Source organism: Argiope bruennichi, chromosome 2, assembly GCF_947563725.1.
Source record: "Argiope bruennichi chromosome 2, qqArgBrue1.1, whole genome shotgun sequence".
NCBI lineage: Eukaryota > Metazoa > Arthropoda > Arachnida > Araneae > Araneidae > Argiope > Argiope bruennichi.
Genome location: NC_079152.1, coordinates 35,604,080 through 35,625,154, shown reverse-complemented (window position 1 = coordinate 35,625,154; position 21,075 = coordinate 35,604,080). Strand labels below are relative to the sequence as shown.

Below are 21,075 nucleotides of genomic sequence, written 5' to 3'. Positions count from 1 at the left end.
ATTATTTCTTTTATGTACAAATTAAATATCAATTTTATGCTTTTCTACTGATGATTTAAACCGATAAAGAATTGTAATAACATTTCAATTTTTAAAAACTCTGATATTTATTTCTTGAAATAAGTTTACATACAGCTCTAATTTATTTTAGATAATTATTATTCTGCCTATTCTCGTTAAAAAAACAATAGAGCTCTCACTAACGAGCAATTGTCGTTATGAGACAATAATAATCATGCGTGCGTGTGTGCTCACGCCACCTTATTGTTTAATTTTTCTTTCACTGATCAGAATTTTTCTAACAGATTTTAAAACTAATACAAACAAAAAAAAATCCAAAATGTTGTTTTGCATTGGAATATATTTCCATTTTCAAACTAACAAAAAAAAACCGAAAATCTTTAACTTAAAAATTACAAACAGAATCTATAACATTTTGTTTGAAAAATTTTCAGAGCAGAACCGATGGTGAAATAAAGGGTAGCACATGATTATTTAAATGCATCAAAAAGATGGAAATTGTCACAAAGATATGCAGTCATTGATTCTTTAAATGAAATAATTTTAATACGTATTCGATTATGTTGTTTCATTAATTTTTTTTTTTCTCATTTTAATGTATATCATTGTTTATTTTCATCGGTTATTTCATTCTTTCTTTACTGACTTCATTAGCAACTTCCTTTTTATATTGTTTCTGTTATAACTCTGATTGTATCTCTTTTTATTTATAATTAGAATAGTTAAAAAAAACCTCAGATCTCTTAACTCTATTATTATGAGTCTTTCTAAGCAAATTTAATATATAATGCCGTTTGCATTTATTAAGCATGTTTCTCTTACTAGATGTTTCTTTGATGTTTCTAAACCTCATATCCGGGTTTGTAATCTTATTAATTTCCATTTCTAATTAAAATTGTTGGAATGTGCAGATTCAATTTTAAGAAAGGATAAGAGACAATAATTGTTATAAATGATTATCCATTGTTTTTTCCTTTTATTCTAGTTAATTAATTTTGTATCAAACGAATGCAATTTCGCCGTTGATTTTGTTGTCAAAGGGGGAGAATAAAGAAGAAAAAATTAATTCAAATTTTCTTTTAATAGAAAAAAAAACACCCTTGAAACTCCAAAATAATATTGTATAGTCTAAGAACACTAGTAAAGCTATACGCTAAAAATAACGATTCATGAAGATACTTATCGATTTTTTTTATATTTTTGAAAAGCAATAGATATATAATTTATACATTTGTTTTTCTATTATCTTGTTCCAAAAGTTTTACATAAAGAAAAGTTTAAAAATTTTTAAGTAACTATCAAGAGTTAACTAAAAGAAAATTCTAAAAAATAATTTAATACGATTTTTTTTCATTTTTTCAAAAACTTAAGCGTATAATTTACAAAAACTGCAAAAAGATGCAAGTGCTAATTTTAATCCAAATTTATGTTTTCAATCCAGTTGGAAAACTTAAATCTATGTGAAATTTTTCCAACTTGTTTTATTAAAGTCACCATAAACTAAAAATCTTTAAAACATAAAATGTGTCCTAAAATAGCAACATTTTGTATCAGGAATATTTAAAAAAAATGAAATATTATAAAAATTAAATTTTAAATTTCTACCATAAATTCCTCATAAAGAAAATACTTGAGCTACAGAGGAAATCATACACCACTATTTTGAATTAGAGATGCATTTTTTCTAAAACATTTAGCAAAGAATATAAATTCTACCATTTACATAACAACGTGTAATGTTTTTTATAGATATAGTTTTATAGATAATTTTTGTAGATAGTTTTTATAAGTAATTTTTAATTTTTTTCAAAATATTTACAATTTTATACTAATTAAAGTAGAATACATGGCATATTATTTTGTTAATAAATATATTAAAATATTAAAAAAATATTTACCATTTATCAAATAATTTTTTATCTCTTTCTGCAAATCAATATGATCCAATATCTTATAAGGCGAAAGAGATTGATACATTTTAAAAGAGATGCAAACGTATTGAAATTCGGCCTTAATGTTCAAGCAAGTGTATATTTTAAACGCTCGCATTTGAAAGTTTTAAATATTGATTTATAAGAAACAAGTCAGAATTCAAAAATCAACGAGAAACGTTATTCAACAATCATGAGCGTTAGAGATTACGAATAATGCTCTACGATCGTATTTACGAATCCTTTTTCATGTAATTTAAATTTGAAATCGGACTAGAGTATTTTAGTTCTGCCAATGTGAATTTTTAAATGACTCCAAGCTCTTGAAGAGTTGTTTTCAAATAAATAAATAAATATTCTTTATGCAAAAATCTTTAATGTCATTTTAAATGTTACAGAAAGAAATGTTTCAGATCACGCTCTCACTATCTTTTTATTGGTTTAATGTTACTCAATAGAACAAATTCTGTGATATAAAATTCTGAACAGATAACTTTAGAAAGTAAATGGAAGAAAATTGTTTTTATTTTGTGTGTATAATATATATTATTTTTCTGATAATTTGAAGCTTTTATCAGTTTTAAACATTCTATATGGTACATTCGAGTGCATATGTTAGATAAATCTTATACTCTTATTTGACTGTATGTATTCTTGTTAAATAAATAACTTTTTTTTCTGATTATAAATGATGAAAGAGATACTTTTTTTTCAATTTTGTTTCAATATTCTTATATTCTACTTACCTAGAAGAATGGTGATGGATGCGGATTCTGATTCAACACACTATAAGTTACAGACATAAGAAAATATTTCTCATTTAAGGTTTAAAGATAGTGGTACTGATTAATATATCATTTTTATGATGTCACCAAACTTATAAGCTCTAAAAATATGAATAAAAAGGCTTTTCTAGCTTTAAAATAAAATATCAATCATAAAAAAATTACATCGATGTTGTAGGTATTTCGATATACAAAAAAAAGGATAAAATTTAAAATTTCTTTTATAAATGCAAGCGCTTTCCCTAAGGTATCTTTACAACGCTATTAATTTTAAAGAAGAAAAATCTTAAAACGCAAAGCATAGGTTCGATTTTTTTTATCCATCAACTCGAGAAGAAAAAAAAATGAAAAGTAGATTTGAAATAAAAGAATAACACGCAATCCAATCTTTAGTGCATTGGAAAGCGAAACCAAGATCTAAAACTTGCGGGGAAGGGAAAAGAAATAAAATAAATAGAAAGATTGTGCTTCCGACCAAATTGCAAGTATTTCGTTTGCATAGGTATTTGCATTTACCTCTTTCCCACTTCACTCGGGGAGTATTTCTAATCTGAGTGGAGACAGGTGCAATGAGTTCGGTTCTATGTGGAAAGAAAGAGACGATGGTAGAAATAAAAGAGAACAGAGAATAGGGGCTAAACATTAGATGTAAGAAGGGCCAAATGAAAGTTTGGAATGTTGTAAAATAAAGCTTTCTTCCTCTTCCGAAGTTTCCTTGATTATTTTTTTGTGTGTGGAAATGGGAAAAGATAAGAGCTATTCTGATAGATTGTAGTAATGTAAGCTGATGTATCGAGAGATTGAGAAAATACAGTAGGAAAGAAATACTAATGCGTCTTACTTCGCGCTTACTGTTGGGTTTTTTTGATCATTGATTTTTATCTTTCTGCTTTCAAATGTGGAATGGTTTTGTATCTTTATTTCCAATTCTTATTTCTTATACCTGTTTTTTCTTATACTTCAGAATAAAAAAAAATAATAAAAGCTCATTATTTTTTCGTATTTTGTTTGTATCAGATAAAGAAGTAAAGGAAACAGCCGTTCTTAAAATTTCTGTGGGATAAAAAAGGTTTTCAAACAATTGAAAGTTTAAAACATGAGTTTAAAATATTGTTATGTAAAAACCTAACATTCTTTGAAATTAATGCAAATAATAATTTGACTTTAATTCATTATTTTCGATATTCTAGAAGATTTGGATTCTATTTTAATTAAATATTTCGGAAGATTTGAATTCTACTTTAATTCGATATTCTGGAAGATTTGGTTTCTACTTTAATTCGATATTCTGGAAGATTTGGATTCTACTTTAATTTGATATTCTGGAAAATTTGGTTTCTACTTTAATTTGATATTCTAGAAGATTTGGAAAACCAATTTCAACCATTTATTTTCATAAAAAATATTTTCTTATTTATAGCCTTTTATTCATATCTTATGCTTTCCAAAATTATTGGATCTTATATTCGACATCGAGTAAGCAAAGTTTTAATAATTATATTTGAAGAAATTTTAATTTTGAATCACGTGTTGATTAATATCACTTAAGCCAAAGAATTGTTGAAATCAATTATACTGTAATATTACAGATCGTTTCGTGTAATGGAATATTTTTTAAAAAATAAATAAGAAAATTAATCAATTGTTAGAAGAAAAGCAAATTTTGCGTTTCAAGCTATCGGCACCAGGAATGATAACTTTTAAATTGTATTTGTATTGTATTATTACAATCGGATATATTTATATACACGGACGAAATTGACAATTTTTTGAAAAATTCAAAATAAACGTGTTTGTATGACTTTTGCTAAATTATTCAAAAAATTTTACAAGCACATTTTATTTTAACCAAGCCAATTAAGTAAATTTTCAAAGTTTTCACTTTGATCTAAATTGGAGAAACGTTATTATTTGTTTGATGTTTTTTGCCTTATCAATTAATCGTGGAATATTGAATTTTTATTTAATCTTTTATCTTCATATTTGATAAATAAAAATGTATAACAATCTTTTTTTTAATTCATAAATGAACCCGTTTTTTTTTTTTTTTTTTTTTTTTAAGAATATCTTGTGAAGTATGAAATCTTTTTCTTCAATATTTATATTTCCAAATACATTTAAAGTCTATAAACTTAAACGAAATGAGAAGAAAAAATAAATAACTTTTCGATAAAGAATATATAAAAACCCAAATCAAGAAGATGGAATTTTTTTTAGATCTTTTAAACATTGATGCATCAAAACATATTGCGATGAAGGAAAAGAAACGGAATATTGACATGAAGGGGAATGCCTGAAGTTGCATATAGAGCAACAAAGTTTTCGTTGATACTATGTAACTACAGAAGCATAATTTAGATGAAGATGATGATAAAAAAAAAAACTATTATTTCTATTATCAAACAGAACTTATCAGTTATGTAAGAAGTAGAAAATTAATAAAGGCCTGGATACTTAGCAAATAACATGTACTTGCATTGGAGTATTACAAATATTATTTATTACTAATAGTTATTTATATTGCCAGTAAAATATCGCATAGTAATAAATGGAAATTTTCAGAATTGCACATAACCACAATATTGAATACGAGGTTGGATTAGATAATTCATTAATTTATTAAATATCCGTAAAACAAAGAAACAAATAATTTGTTAAGATGAATTAAATATTCATCTTAACAAAGTTAACCGAAAATATAATCTAAAGATTGAATTTTTCAACTCTTAATTAAGCTTGACATAGCAAGTCAGCTATCTGATTCTCCGACCCGCCACGAAGGCACACGGATTTAAATCATAAAACTGAATGATCGGACCTCAACAGCAACACTGGCGGGAACTGTGGTTGAATCCTAAGGGCCATCACCGGCCACGGTACAACAATCCCCGAAGGAAGTGCGTCCCGTCATCGATGGGAGGAGTCAGATCCCCCACCTATTTGTGTACCCTCCAGGGTGGCGAGATCCAACCACCATACCGGAAGCATCTCATCCACATTTCGGGGTGTCCCTCCCCGGGGGTCAGCTTGACATGGTAAACTGAAACTGAGTCCAAATAATTTTTATGATTTATTATTACAAAATGTGACTCAATACAATGAATTGAGACAAACATTTTTATCAAGAATTCTTAAAAGCAAATATTTTTATCTTAAGAAATATTTATCTGATTATATATAATATCATTTATATATGGATTTAAAGAGACTTTAGATTAAAAGTTTATTATGAGAATGCTATAATTACAATTATATGAAACTTGTTTATAGAATTGAGATATTTAAATTTATAGTTATTTAATTAACTGTTGAGAACATCACAAATTTTTGAAACTCTTCATGCATAAAGCAACAGAAAAAAATACCAAACAATGCTTAATTTCATATTTTTAAGCTATATTAAATAATGCAATCTTTGAAAGTTTGTTTAGTTGATAATATCTTCGTGTATATCGAGCATATAAAATTAAAGGTGTCGGCGAAATTCTGTTTAGAGTTGTCATTTAGAGAAAATTCTATTGATTTATGAATAATTCAGAAACATTAATTTTAATTCTGCCGTCTGCGTGGTTGGTAGTTATATTCTTTTCCATTTTCTGCAAATATGTGTGTTTATGCGTGTTTATTTTTGCTAACTACATGCGAAATTATTTTGTAGTATGTTACAAGAATTGAATTTAAAGAATCAGCGAAAAGATTCTATATGATTGTTAATTTATTTTTTACTTTCTATTTGCAAAATTATATTTGTAGTGCATTATAAGAATATGAATTTCAAAGCAATAAATGTAATTCCTTGCTTTGATTAGCAATCAATTTATTACTCCCATAGAACTCATCAATTTGATTACTTTGCCGATTTTTCCGATTTCGCATTTTTTTAAAAGCCTAAACTATTTTGACATAAACCACAAACAGCCACTCTGCCCCACTACTAAGGCACATGGAAAAAAACTGAATGACTTCACCGCCACGAATGCATAGTAGTGGGAATTGTGGTTGAATCTTAAGGGCCATCACCGGCCACGGTACACCCCTTCCTGTGAGAAGTAATCCTCATCATCAATAGAGATCGATCCCCACCATTTCTGTACCCATTAGCGCGAAGATAACCACCCACAATTCTGGACACTTTTCATCATCAATTATGAGGTCCTCCCCCACTTCGGGTCAATTTTGAAATAAAGAAAGGTTATGTATATTACATATAGGTTTTGAAAAACGAAAAGAGAAAAAAAAACATACATTTATGAGATGTTTGGAAATGTTTGCTAATCATATTTGCTCCTTTTTTTTAGCTTTGAAATTTATTAATAGAAAGAACTAACATTGGGAAACATCTTATTAAAGTCAAAATATTATATCTATAATTTTCAGAAAAGAATAAGTATTTTTTTCTCTCTCTTATTTTTGATAAAGAATAGATTTTATAAATAAAACGATTTAGTTTTCATAAATAAAACGTTCTGGTTTTAATGATATTATTGAACACGAATAGAAAATGTAAACGTCGTCGGTTTATTTATATTAATGGATATTTATTCTTATTGATAAGAGCTTCTCTTTTCATTTTGAGAGGATATTGTATTTATGTTCTCAAACAAAGAATAACTGACCCAAATTTTATTCCAGTGGTTCTTGTTCAATAAAATATCGAAGCTTACATATAAATTGTATTATCCTACTTATAAACTGTAGTTTGGTTTCGCTATAAAATTTCTCTTATATATTCGTTTATAAACAATTTTTATTTTTGACTTGGTATTTTCCCAAATGTAGCAAGACAATCGAATATCTAAGCTACACAACAATGAAAACGTCAAATAAATTTTTAAAGGCAGTACTTGATCCAATTCTTATGGTTTTTTAAACAGACAGAAAGTCAAGAAAGGAAACAATAATGCACTTTATTCTTCTTTGGCAAGCAATAAAATGTTACGGTTGTACGTACTTTCTAATGGACTCCAAATGTCAAGAATTGAGTATTTTATATTATTGAGGATTGTTGCTTTATAATATGGTAAGGAAAAAGAAAAAACGACCGAAAAAGAAGGAAAACTTACCTCGGTCTCTTCAAAAGATTACGTCCTTTTCAACTACAGCTAAAATGAAAATAAGCCTTTCATGTTTTCGATACAGAAAATATATATTCCTTTTGATATTCAATGTAACTATAGAATTATTAAAGTAAAATGTTATACATTTTATTTTTGGGGAAAGAATATCCTATTCCGACCTAAAATTGAAAATTAAAATACTTTTTCAAAGAAATTTTACTCTGATTTTATTATTTGGTACATTTTATTTGAAATACTTTGCTTGGTATCGTTTAAAGTGAAGTCACTAACATATTAGAGCAGTGTGATCTTAACATGAAAACGTAAATGAAAGATTACGATTTAAACATTAAAAGCTTCTTCTCAATCAGTGTGCACATAAATTCAATATTATATTTTTGTACATGAAGCAAGGTTGTATTATAATTTTGTACATGAAGCAAGGTTGTATTATAGTTTTTTACATGAAGAAAGGTTGTATTATATTTTTGTGCATGAAGCAAGGTCGTATTATATTTTTGTACATGAAGCAAGGTCGTATTATATTTTTGTACATGAAGCAAGGTCGTATTATATTTTTGTACATGAAGCAAGGTCGTATTATATTTTTGTACGTGAAGCAAGGTTGTATTATATTTTTGTACGTGAAGCAAGGTTGTATTATATTTTTGTACGTGAAGCAAGGTTGTATTATATTTTTGTACGTGAAGCAAGGTTGTATTATATTTTTGTACATGAAGCAAGGTTGTATTATATTTTTGTACATGAAGCAAGGTTGTATTATATTTTTGTACATGAAGCAAGGTTTTATTATATTTTTGTACATGAAGCTAGGTCGTATTATATTTTTGTACATGAAGCAAGGTAATTTACAAAATAAGGCCTGTGTAAAATTTAAATTTCAAGAATTTTTTTACAACATTAGGAAAAGGAAATTGAAAAAAAAAGGTTATATTAACTTTATACTGATTAACAATTTTCAGTTTCACGCAAATAAGATTTTTTTATTAGATAATATTTATCTTTTCCAAACTTACATAAATGCATCTATATTTAATTATATTTATTTCAATTTCATTCGTATTTTTTCATAAGAAATTAAATAAGAGGCATTAAAATATTTTTCCTTTTATAAGGTAAATCTTAGATAAAAAAAGCAAATTTTTCATCAGGAACTCATATATAATTAAATTACTTGCTAAAAGTTTGCTTTTCAGAATTTCCGTTTTTAACCTCCAGTTCCATCAGCTTATAATCAAACAAGTAAAAGAATCAACATCAAAAACATGGCTCTGTCAGTAAGTAATTTTATTAGAAAATTAGATGAGACATTCTCAATTTTGTTTTCTCCTTTTACTATTTGGGTCATTTTAATAGATTCTCAGAACTTAATTAAAGGAAATTTTCAGCATTCAGAAAATTTTTCTCATCAATGAAATATTTTTTTTTTCATAACAGAATCAGTAATCAAATGAATAAACAATGAAACAATACTACAAATAAGTTTTCAAAAACTGTCGAAAAACTCTAAGTGTTTAATATAATCCCAATTGCTTCAACTGAATTTCAAAACTAACTGACATTTTCCGATCGGAAACTTAATTTGAATAAAGAAAACAATTATATTTTATGTTGTTTGAATAAAAAAACTGCTGAAAAATTACGATTTCTAAACTTTATACATACCCCGATTTAACTGATTTATGTTTAGTAAAATATTTTTGACATAATCACATTTTAAATTTTAAAAAAATAAGACAGGAAGACTGTCGATTTTCTAATCTGCGTTCAAAACTAACCAACTACCGCAATTTTTCCCTGTTTTTTTTTTTATCCAAAATCTTAGCTGTCTTAAAATGTAAAGCGCCACATTTTCCCCTGTCGGCAACTTTTGGAACTATTTTTTTTTTCGCAGTTTCCTTTTTTTATGTGTCTATAGTCCAAAAATGTGGTGGTTTTGCGGCTGATATTTTAAGTTACAGATGTCTCTGAGTACCGACTATTTAAAAAAAACTGCATAATAGAAGCATTCATTTCTTATAGATTACGTTACCGTAAAGAATTTCAAATTGCTTTCTATACTTTTTTGGTCCAGTGAATAAAAACTTGCCTTAAACGTATTTAATTTCATCTTGAGCCTCTGCTTTCTTATATTGATTGTTTTTCAGAATAAATTGAGAAAAATTAGAGATTAAATTGCTGAAGCGAATTTCCCCTTAAATGATAAGCTAAATCGAATTAAAGTTTAAAATCTTTAATTTCTCCAATTTTTTCAGAATATCATTACTCAGCAGTCAATTACGAGTGAACTAAATATAATTTAAATGTATTCTAAACGGGAAATTTTTTTATTCGGTGAAACCAAATCAGAAAATATTTCCTAATTTAAACTGCTGTCTTTTCAATTTTCTGTAACTTTTGTTTTAAATTTAGCCTTTATGAATTTGTTAAATTTAGAACAACTAAGCAAACATATTGTTTGAAGTTTCAAGATCTCTATTTTATCGTAATCTAAATATCTTGAAACTGTATATTAATCAAAAAATAAAAACAAGTTAAGCTACAACTCTCTCTCTTAAGAGAGAAGAGGGCCATGGTGGCCTGATGGTAAGATTTCGGCTTTGGAACTGAAGGATTTCTGGTTCGAGACCCGATTCCACCGAAGACCATGGTGTAAGCGAGTCTGATGCACGTTAAATCTGTCAGGACCAAACGTTCTCCCACTAATTTGAAGTGGAAGATTGGAGATGGGGGTGCCAGCTCAAGTGTCGTCCCCTTCTCTTATCTCTGCTCAAAATTACCAGGTCCTTCCTAAAATAGCCTAGTGTTGCTTTAACCCTTTAAAGGGTCATTTTTTTCTAGCCATATTATGTTAAAATATTTTTAGGCTTGAAATTACAATAAGAAAAGGGATTCATTTAGCTTATTAGATAAATTTAATTTGGTTAATTAATAATTAAGTAACAAATCAAGACACATCGTTTTGTCTGAGATAAAGAACTGAAGCATCTAAGTTTCTGACTTATTAAAAAAAATTGTCAGAACTTATGCCAACTTACATAATTTCATACAAAGATTGATGAATTTTGTGGAAAGCATACTTCCCATGGCCCTAGAAAGTGTTAAAAAGGGATGTTAATTTAATTAATCTAAACTAAACCTAAGCGAGAAGTCAGTTTGGCTGCAACAAATTCAACTCGTCACTTGACCACGTATCCTGACCTTGTTAAGAGTTACATGTCTCGATTCTACCTGCATTGATAGAATCTAATCTCAGAATTAAGATTGTTCAATCATATTCCTCGTCTCTACTTTGTTAAAATTATTTGTTTACTTTGGAAGAAACTTCAATTAAATAAGAATCTGAAAAAATAGATTTTAAAAATTTTCGTAGATGAATGTATATTAAAATCAGATTCATTAAATCCTCGTAGAATTTAATGAATATGAAAATCAGAGTTCTTCTAGGTATGAAGTTCATCTAATAATAAGAATGTTCAAATACTCTGAAATGAATCAATTATGACTAAGTATATAATTTATTTTGTAACTTATCCTTATTTTTACTCATTATATTTCAATTTCTTTACGTATTTGAAACGATGAAATCTTGTACTCGCATTTTTACTAAATTCTTGAAGATATTAGAGTTTAGAGGTCTTGTACATTTCCTGTATTCACGATAACAGTTTATATTTGATTATTTTCAGAACTGAAATATCAATTAATTGATTATTTTAATTAAATTTTGATTTCATTCTAGTGGTGCCATATAATATTTATCTTGGGCAAAGACTAATATTTAAAATCTGTAATATTTTTATAAAGAATATTATATCATAAACTACGTAAAAAAGGAAAAAAAATATATAATCTCAAATTTTCATTTTGTTTTTCAAACATTCATTTTTCCTATTTTTATTTTTAAGCAAGATAAACTTTTCAATCTATAGAAAATCAGTTATTTTTTTTTTAATCCTGATATGAAAATATAATTTAATATGCAAACATTTATAGAAAATTAACTCTGTAACAAACTAGATAAAATATCGAAAAAGAACAAACAAAATAACTTAAGTATTCAAACAGTTTCAACAGTTTTCGAAAAGCATACTTATAAAGAGTTATTTTGAATAGTTTAGTACGGAATTTTATAAACATTATTTTTACAAACTTATATACACTAAAACATAGCCATATGAAAAGAGATAAGTGCCATAATAGGTAACTCATTACACTGGAGATATTTCATTAATTCCAGTGTTTTAATTACATGTTTGCCAATGATAAATAACTAAACAAAAGCAAACAGTATAATGCTTTTAATGAGGATGAAGTATATCTCTCCATTGTAGGAATATCAACGCTTAAAAAATATTATTAACTAAAAAGAAACAAAGTAATTAAACTCATTATAGGCACTTGTTTATTAGAAAAATATATATTGTTTCAAAACACTCTATGAATTTTGCTCCAGGTTGCCAATGTTAAGTAGGCTGAAATACAAAGCCACTCTCAGATATAAACCAAATAAAGAATGTGATAATAGGGCCAGCTTATCAGTGGAGCGTTTGGCAGGGAAAAAAACATTCAGGTTGCGTCTTTTCCGAATGATTCCTATGGGTATACATAAAATAAATTAGACGTCGCAAGAAACCACAATAAAAATGCACGCGATGTCGGTTGGGGAAGAGTGCAGTCTAATTAACGAGAAACTTTTCCGCAATTAGCAGATTTAACGAAGCCCGGACAGCGACTTGTTAGGGCGGGAGAGGGTAAAAAAAAATCTGGTCTGAAGAGAGGAAATCGGAAAAGATTTTGTAATTAAATTTTCTGATTTCTTTCCCCCGGCATTTTTAAGCGCGCTACATTCTATAATTTGGTCCGTTCTAGAAGAAATGTTTGCGTATTTAGCCGCTGGTTAAAAGGGAGAGAGCTGTGAAAACCTGCTCTAATGGTTTTCCCACTAATAGGGTGGTGAGAAATTTCAGAGAGCCGGGGAAAAAAATTGATACATTTCCTTCAACTGTTATTATTCTTTTCTAAATTTCAACTGGGTTGGTTATTTTTATATCCGTTACTTCTTTATTACAAGGCTCCGTTTCATTGGAAACATTTGGAAAGCAAAGAATTTTCTTACAACTTTTTTATGTTTGGACAACTATAAAATGGAATATCAAAAGATTTCTAAAAATAAAATTATTTCTTCATTTGAGTCCTTTATCAGCCATTAAAATATACGCAAAATGAAGTAACTGCATTATTCATAGTATCAAATTAAAATGACTATACTTTTTAGTAATATGAATTAGAAATTTCAAGGGAAAGTTATGTAAAGAATTTTACTTATGTTTTAATAAGACTATATATGCAACTATGCACGTTAGATTTTTAAAAAAACCTAATCCAATTCAAGTTCAATATTTTTCTAATAAATATTAAAATTCTACACAAAAAAAATCTCTTTTAAAGGAACTGTATTAATAATTATGATATCTGTTATTTTTTATTTATAAAATAAATTATGCTTGAATTTTTTCAGATTTAAATTTATGTATGCCTTGCAAAAAAATTAATATAAGTTTTTAAAAAGCATGCTATTATCACTCCAATATACTTATATTTATATTATATATTTTATTTTTATATGATATATAAATCATTAAAAGTATAAAAACTGATATAAATTATCTAATTATCTATTATCATAATATTTCTTTTTAAATTTCGAACTAATATCTAAGAATTTTTTTAATATTTTAATTTCGTTAATTTCTTTAGTATATTATTTCGAACGTCTTAAAATTTCATGTTCTCTTTTTTTCTTTGATCTCCTGATTTTATTTATTTATTTATTAAAAAGCGCTGTATATGTAAAATTTTTATTTTTTATAATATTATGTAATCTCAGTATTATCATTCTGTAGTCAAATAATCAATTTTTCAGCAATGACAAATCCTTTTCGAATGAAATCAGAGCTAAGTAAAACTAAGCGATCAATTGATAACTAAGTAATAAATCAATTGATAACAAACTTAAAATATTAAATCCGTCTGTTTCAATCAAAAGCACGGAAATGTACAGAATTTCAGGATACCAGTTCATATGGAAATAAGTAAAAATGATGATGAGTAAAATTTACATTACATATACCTATCTGTACGAATATGAAACAAAATATGTTAAATGAAAATATCCGTATATATAATCGCCCACTGCCGTCTGTAACACAGGACAGGGATTAAAATTAGGCGTAATCTTCGGGTCTGTGCCATAATCATACGAAAAATCACAACTTATATTTTGACTTCTATCAACTGGGAGAAATATTTTATGTTTTAATTGATTGATTTATTAATATTTGAATAAACTTAAGCATGAATAAAAGCCAAAGATCAGTAAGTTGATTTTGCAGTTTTTATTGATTTATTATTTTCTCCCTTTATTGCCAAAATTGCTTAAATTTTCGTACGCAGTTTTTTTTATTTCGATACTGTATTTGATATCACCTTTTTCAGTTAATTAGTAATTTAGTTATTACTTTTCATCTCATCGTTCGTGAGCGTTATAGATAAGTAAGATTCCATTTCGAGAAAATGGAAATTCTACTGTTATTAGATATTTATATCTAAAGTGTACTCTAAATAACTTTTTCTTTGTTTCTTAATTGCTTTCTTAATTTGCAATTAAAGTTTTCATGCAATTTTATTGATTTATTATAATCTTTCTTCCCAGATCAAATTGCTAGCATTTTCTTTCACAGATTTTTTTTTCTATTGTGTGTGTGTGTGTGTGTGTGGTTTTGATCTAAGTGTTCGTAAACTTTATGGATAGGAAAAATCCTATTGCGCAAAAAAAAAAAAAAAAAAAAAAAATTCTACTGTTGTTGTATATTTACATCTAAAGTATACAACAAATAATATTTGTTTTGTTTTTATTTCTTCACCTCTCATCCAATGAACAAATTATTTTCTATTATTTTCTTTAGTTAATCTGTGTCAATCAGATCTGAACTATTGTTAACAATTTTCTAAATGGCCACATTCATGTCTATGCATAGAATACTCTTATGACTGATTGGATATCTGATTTGAAAAGAAATGGTTTATCTCATGCTAAAGAAACAAATTCAATAATCTGCATTTCACTTAGAAGGATGGTTTTATCTATGCATATATAAGAAAAAACTTCCAAATACTTGCAAAAAATGAGATACAAAATTGCTTATAACTGTCAGAATAATAAAATAAGAGGAGAGAATTTTTAAAGATTAAAATATTTACAGCTTTTTACAAAATATCAGATTAGTTCAAAGAAAACTAGAAATTTTCAAAGCAAAAACTCCAACTATCTTATGAAAAATTGCATAAAAATATGTGCAAAGATGTTCCTTGATATAACAAACCCGATTATTCTTATTCTGTTACTTGGCGCATTTCCCGGTGAAGGTGTTCAGTTTTGATAGGATTCAGGCTTCCGCGATTCCTTTTCCGCAGCTGCAAGTTATTGCTCCTCTAAATAAACCGCCTCCATCAGACTCACCTGCTGCAGAACCATGAATTTCGAGTCAGGAGAGCGAAGGTGAGAAATAACTCTCGCAAAAACCTGAATTTAAATCTTGGTTGATCGCAAAATTATGTCTTAAATTTTATTTTGAAGAAAGGAAACAATTTTCTACATTTCATCGAAAGCAAAAAATGACGAAAAGAGTTTCGTAGTTTTTGAAATATCCCGGTCATCATGACTTCTACATATAATTATGAAATGTACATTGTCTACAATAGGTAAATCTCAGAAATCCTGAATTTAAATCTTTGTTGATTATTAAAAGTATGTCTTAAAAATTATTTTGAAGAAAAGAAACAATTTTCTACATTTCCTCGAGAGAAAAAATAAATGACGAAGAGTTTTTTAGTTTTGTGAAATGCTATTATCTTGAATTCTACCTATATTTATGAAATGCACATTGTTTATAATATATAAATCTCTCAAAAATCTAAATTTAAATCCTGATTGATCACAAAATTATGTCTTAAAATTTATTTGAAGAAAGGAAACATTTTTTTTACATTTCATCAGAAGAAAAAAAAATGACGAAGAGAGTTTCATAGTTTTGTGAAGTACCGTTGTCTTAGTTTCTACCTATAATTATGAAATGTACATTGTCTACAATAGATGGATATCGTAAATAATCGATAATCTCTAAATTCTTGGCTGAATTTAAATCTTCGTTGATCGCAAAATTATATCTTAAAATTAATTTTTATGAAATGATAACAACAAACAATAGTTTTTACATATAATTATGAAATGCACAATGTCTACAAGCGAAAAATATAGTAAAAACCTGAATTAAAATCTCGGTTGATCACAAAATTATGTCTTAAAGTTTAGTTTGAAGAAAGGAAACAATCTTTTTACATTTCATCGGTGGTAACATTGGTTACATTGACCACAGAATATGCAAAATAACTCATTTTTTATGTATTTTTGACGACTTGATTGGGTTGACTGAGAAAAGTGGAATTAACTAAATGCACCAAATGCACTTTTAGAAGTAGGATTAAATACAAAATTATGGGATTTTTCAAAAAGTCATTAGCTTTTGGTTCTTTCCTTCCAATTCCCACTCGTAAAAAAATAAAATGATTTCGCTTTTGTGAAATTGTGGATAATATCGATACAATATGAAAAATAAAAGCAAGTTGAGCTTGAGCTTAATTTGAGTGAAATGTAGCGATTTGTGAATTGATAACAATACATGTTTCAAAAAAGCTTGCATTTAATTGCTTTGGCTAAATCTGAAAGTTATATACAATATTTTTATTTCAAATCCTTAACTTTATTTTATAGAAATGATCTCTTTTATTATTTTGTACTTCTGATCTATTTAATTTTATTCTTTAGTAATTAAATTATTTTTTAGAATTCTTCACATTTTTTTTTGTCCTTTCCTGATTAGAAGACAAACTATCCTTGTAAAGATCACCGTGAAGTTTAATTTTTTTCGAAAGTTTATAGATAAAAGATCCTTATCATGAATATTGGGATTATATCACTTTTCGAATATATTTGTTGTATTTATTTTCAATACTAAAACCAGCCAATGTTTCTAAAACTATATATTTCAAGTACGCCTACATACGAAGCTAGAACAACCATTTCAAATGAATGAAAAAAATATTATCTCATACATATTGATGTCTAATATATTCTATAACTCTTTTCTGATTAACAGATAATGCTTCCTTCGCAATTTTAGTTTTAAATGCAATTTAAATTATTGTAGTCCGTTAAATATCCAGCTAGACGAATCATTTTTATTTTAAAATAGAATAATAAATAACATTTCTAAAATTCTTGGAAGAGTTTTATTAATCGAACTGAATGAATTCTCAAATTAGTTTCTTTTCAATAATCCTTGACACTGTAGCATTCTTTAAATTAAGCAAGAAAACGTATTTATAATTTCTTATTATAAAGAATTTGCAGCAAAATGCAAGCAAAAGTATTTTTTTTTCTAATTAAGTATAAAAAATATACAGCAAAATCCTTTCAAACATCTTATTAATTTTGAAATTAAATATTATGTAAAACAATTTTTGAATATTTCTATCTATGTATTCATTCACTTTTAAGTTTAATTCAAGATTATTTTATAAATGTTTAACTGAAGTAAATTTGATAAATATATAAAGATTTTTAATGATATCAATTACCATTACTTAAAAAAATCAACTTATTTTCACAACTTATTCATAATTGGCAATCAGTTTGTTTACCAAGAATACTTTCAACCAGTTTTCCTTTGCACTCGAATGGTGCCTCCCACTCATCATTGAAAACGGTGCATCATTTTAACGTTTCATTTATTTAGTTTTCACTTTTAATTGTTAAAAACGCTTACAGAATGGTAAAAGGATGTAGTTTAATTTTTCAAAGAAATTCGACTTAAAACAATTATATATATATTTATTTTTCAGAGCAATAAACATTTCTTTGTATTAGGTGAATAATTATGTATCGAAATACTTTTTTCAAGAGCAGAGGGTTAATTTTCATTCCTTATCTGCAATTTCATATTCATGATTCTTTCGGCAAAATATTTTTTATTTCAAATGCTGGTGGACATTTAAGCATTATTTTTTTAAATAGTACTCCAAATTTGATCACTGAGTTTATGAATTTCTCTACTGGCGACAAATCCCATAACTTCATTGTATGCATGATCTAACTTGTTATCTTACTTGATGGTGTAGTTTTTGATATAAACTTAAAATACCCAATTGATATCAGAGTTAAAATGGTGCGGCATATTTCTGAGATATTCTCTGAACCCTCCAAAAGTGACTTAGTAGAAGGAAATTTGCCAAAAAAATAAGTTTTCCTGGTATCTGGATAAAATAAATTTTGTATCTTAAAATGATTTCTATAGCAAGAATGAGATTCTTTTCTATAAAAAAATAATTTAATGCAAAGTTCTTATGTTTGTTTTCGGTTCTACAATACGAATAAATGTAATAAAATAAAATTAAAAAAGTACTTTACGAAAGTCGGGAAGAAAATAAAAAATAATTCAATCTTCATTCCATAGTATTAAATACAAAAAGTACAAGACGTAACAAATATTTGATAAAATATTGAAAATGCTTTGAATTTTTTTTTTGTAACAATAATCGTTTTTTTTTTAAATTAAGCATAAGAATATAAAAAAAAATCGCACATCAGTTGAATTAGTACTATTGGGAAGAAAAAATTATCTGAGTCTTAAGAGGATGTAAAACAAGTTTCGCTGCATTCCTGGATATACTTATAGGAAAACATTTAAATCTTGATTAACTTTATATTAAATGAATTTCAAATTAAAATTTCAAAATAATCGATTATAACTACACATTTCCTGCCGGAAACACGTTTGTGAAAAATTTATAATTCTGAGTAGAACAATCTGATCTGAAAAAGTCCAAAAGGTACAGACACATATTCGCTTTTGTTATTTCTAGTGACAACTAAGTTAAATGTCTTATTTTCCTTGATGTAAGAATATGATGATATTTTAATGAATACAGATATATTTTTTAAAATTTTAAAATCTCAATTTTCATGTGTATAAAAAGAAACAAATATAACAGCTGACTAGGTTTTTTTTTTTTTTCTTTTTGCTGTATTGATAAAGAAGCGTAATTTTCGAGATTATTTAAATAAAAGTAATCAAAAATATTTGTGTTTGATTAAATTTGAAATCACTTAATTATCGCACGGACATTAAGAAAATTGGATTTAAAAGCTAATATTTTCAGCTTGAAAAGAAAATGCTCTTTTCATTTTCATCTTTTTTTGTATCTGCGTGTACATGGGAAATAATTAAATAAATCTTGTTAAAATAAACGTTTCTCTAGGAGAATGCATTATTTATCAAATTAAACATCCTAGCCTGCCGGTTATGCATAATGACCTGCAAATCTGATTTATTAAATGCAAGTTAGCATATTTAACACTAGAAGCCGAGGTGCACAGTCACGCGCTCGTATGATTAATTCTCGATTTTACCGCACGAATTTATTCCATTTACCGAAATCGACAATAATTATATTGAACAACAGCATAATTATGCATAACCATCAGAATAAACACTTTTATCTCGGCATTCATCGAATGTAAATTTATTCTTTCTTGGCTTATTATTAACTCATTTATTCAGAATTCTTTGTGTAGATAAAAATTTATAATAATAATCAAATCGTGTTCCAAACGCTGATTTATTTGCATTAGAAAATGAAATAAATGATAATGCATTAAGTTGCATTTTAAAGTGGGATAAAAGTTTTCCTTCTTATTTTAAACTATAGCAAATAAATGGAACTGGATTATTAATAGCAATAACCAAAGAAAAGCAATATATTTATTTTATAACTAAGCTGCTATTTTTTCTGTCCATGAAACTCATTTTATTGTTGTTTTTTTTTATGTTTTTCTTCTATTTAAGAAACAGGCCTTCTTTTAATTTATTTTATATTTAAAAACAGTTTTCTTACCATTTTTTTTTTTTTTCATTTTTAAAGAGAAAATTGATTTTTAGTTTTAGCGCGTAATAAATTTAAAAAGAAATTACAATTTTCATTTTAATTACGGCATTAATAAAAATAAATTGTGGAAAATTTAAAATCATATCTCTGAAAGCAAAAATGGTAAATTTATTCTTATAATTGCTACTGAGAAGTGACTAGAATAGAATCCAACACACAATTATTCCTAGGAATTTGATTTCTTTTCGTTACAGCAAAAAGATAAACCATTATTTCAGATGATTCTCGGTTCCTTTACTTGTCACTCAGTTTAGAGAAAACTGACGTCAAACATACTGCTTATTATTTTATAATCATCCAGCTGCTTATCCCGCGATTTCCGCGGATTGGCAATCAGTCCATTTTCTATTTCATCCCCCATTTTTCTCAGTTCAGAATGTTTATTTTTGCGATTACAGATTTTTATTATATAATATTGTTATTGAGTAACATAAAGTATCAGATCACTTTGTTTGAAAAATATTTGAACTTATTTGAAAACAATGCATCTAAATATTGATTGTAAAAAATTACGCAATCAAAGGGTTAATAAAAAGTTGACTTACACTTACAATATCTTATTTTAACATCTTCAGTATTTTATATTAAATCTAAAACGAGTTTTCTTTGTTCACCACGGAATCGCTCAGAATTTTTCTAGGAAGATTTATCCGAATATAAATATTAATTTTTTTTATTCATTAATTTTTTCCTTTTTAATTTATTTTTATATAAAATGATATACTCAATATCATTTTATATCGAAAACTTTAATTTTCATTAATAAGAGGAAAAAAATCGCAAAAGAGGATAACTTATCACAAATTGATGACATCACGGAACTGAGATACAACTTTCAATCACTATATGTGATATATGTAATTAATAGCTTATTATTAACAGTAGTATAAACATTAATAGTATTAATATAGCTAGTATTGGTAATAACCATTAATTATTAGTAGGAATTGATCTTTATAAGAAACCGAAAAATTATTTTGACTTGTAAGACGTCTATTATAATTAATGTAATTATCACTGATTAATTAGCTTAGCCATAATGTCTGTGCTTGTGTTACGTTAATGTGATTAATCAGATGATTATACCTGACCTGATTTATAATCACCAGTTTCTTACATTTACCGAAACAAATATATTAAATATTTGTTTGTTTGAATTTCATATTTCCACAACCCTTGGCATTTTGAAAAGAG

General features: G+C 26.7%; 1 protein-coding gene across 5 annotated transcripts in view; it reads left to right on the top strand.

Annotated features, from left to right (window-relative positions):
* The window catches only part of LOC129958118 (protein artichoke-like), a 433,828-nt gene that overhangs the window by 284,406 nt on the left and 128,347 nt on the right, over window positions 1–21,075 (top strand). The window lies entirely within an intron of this gene.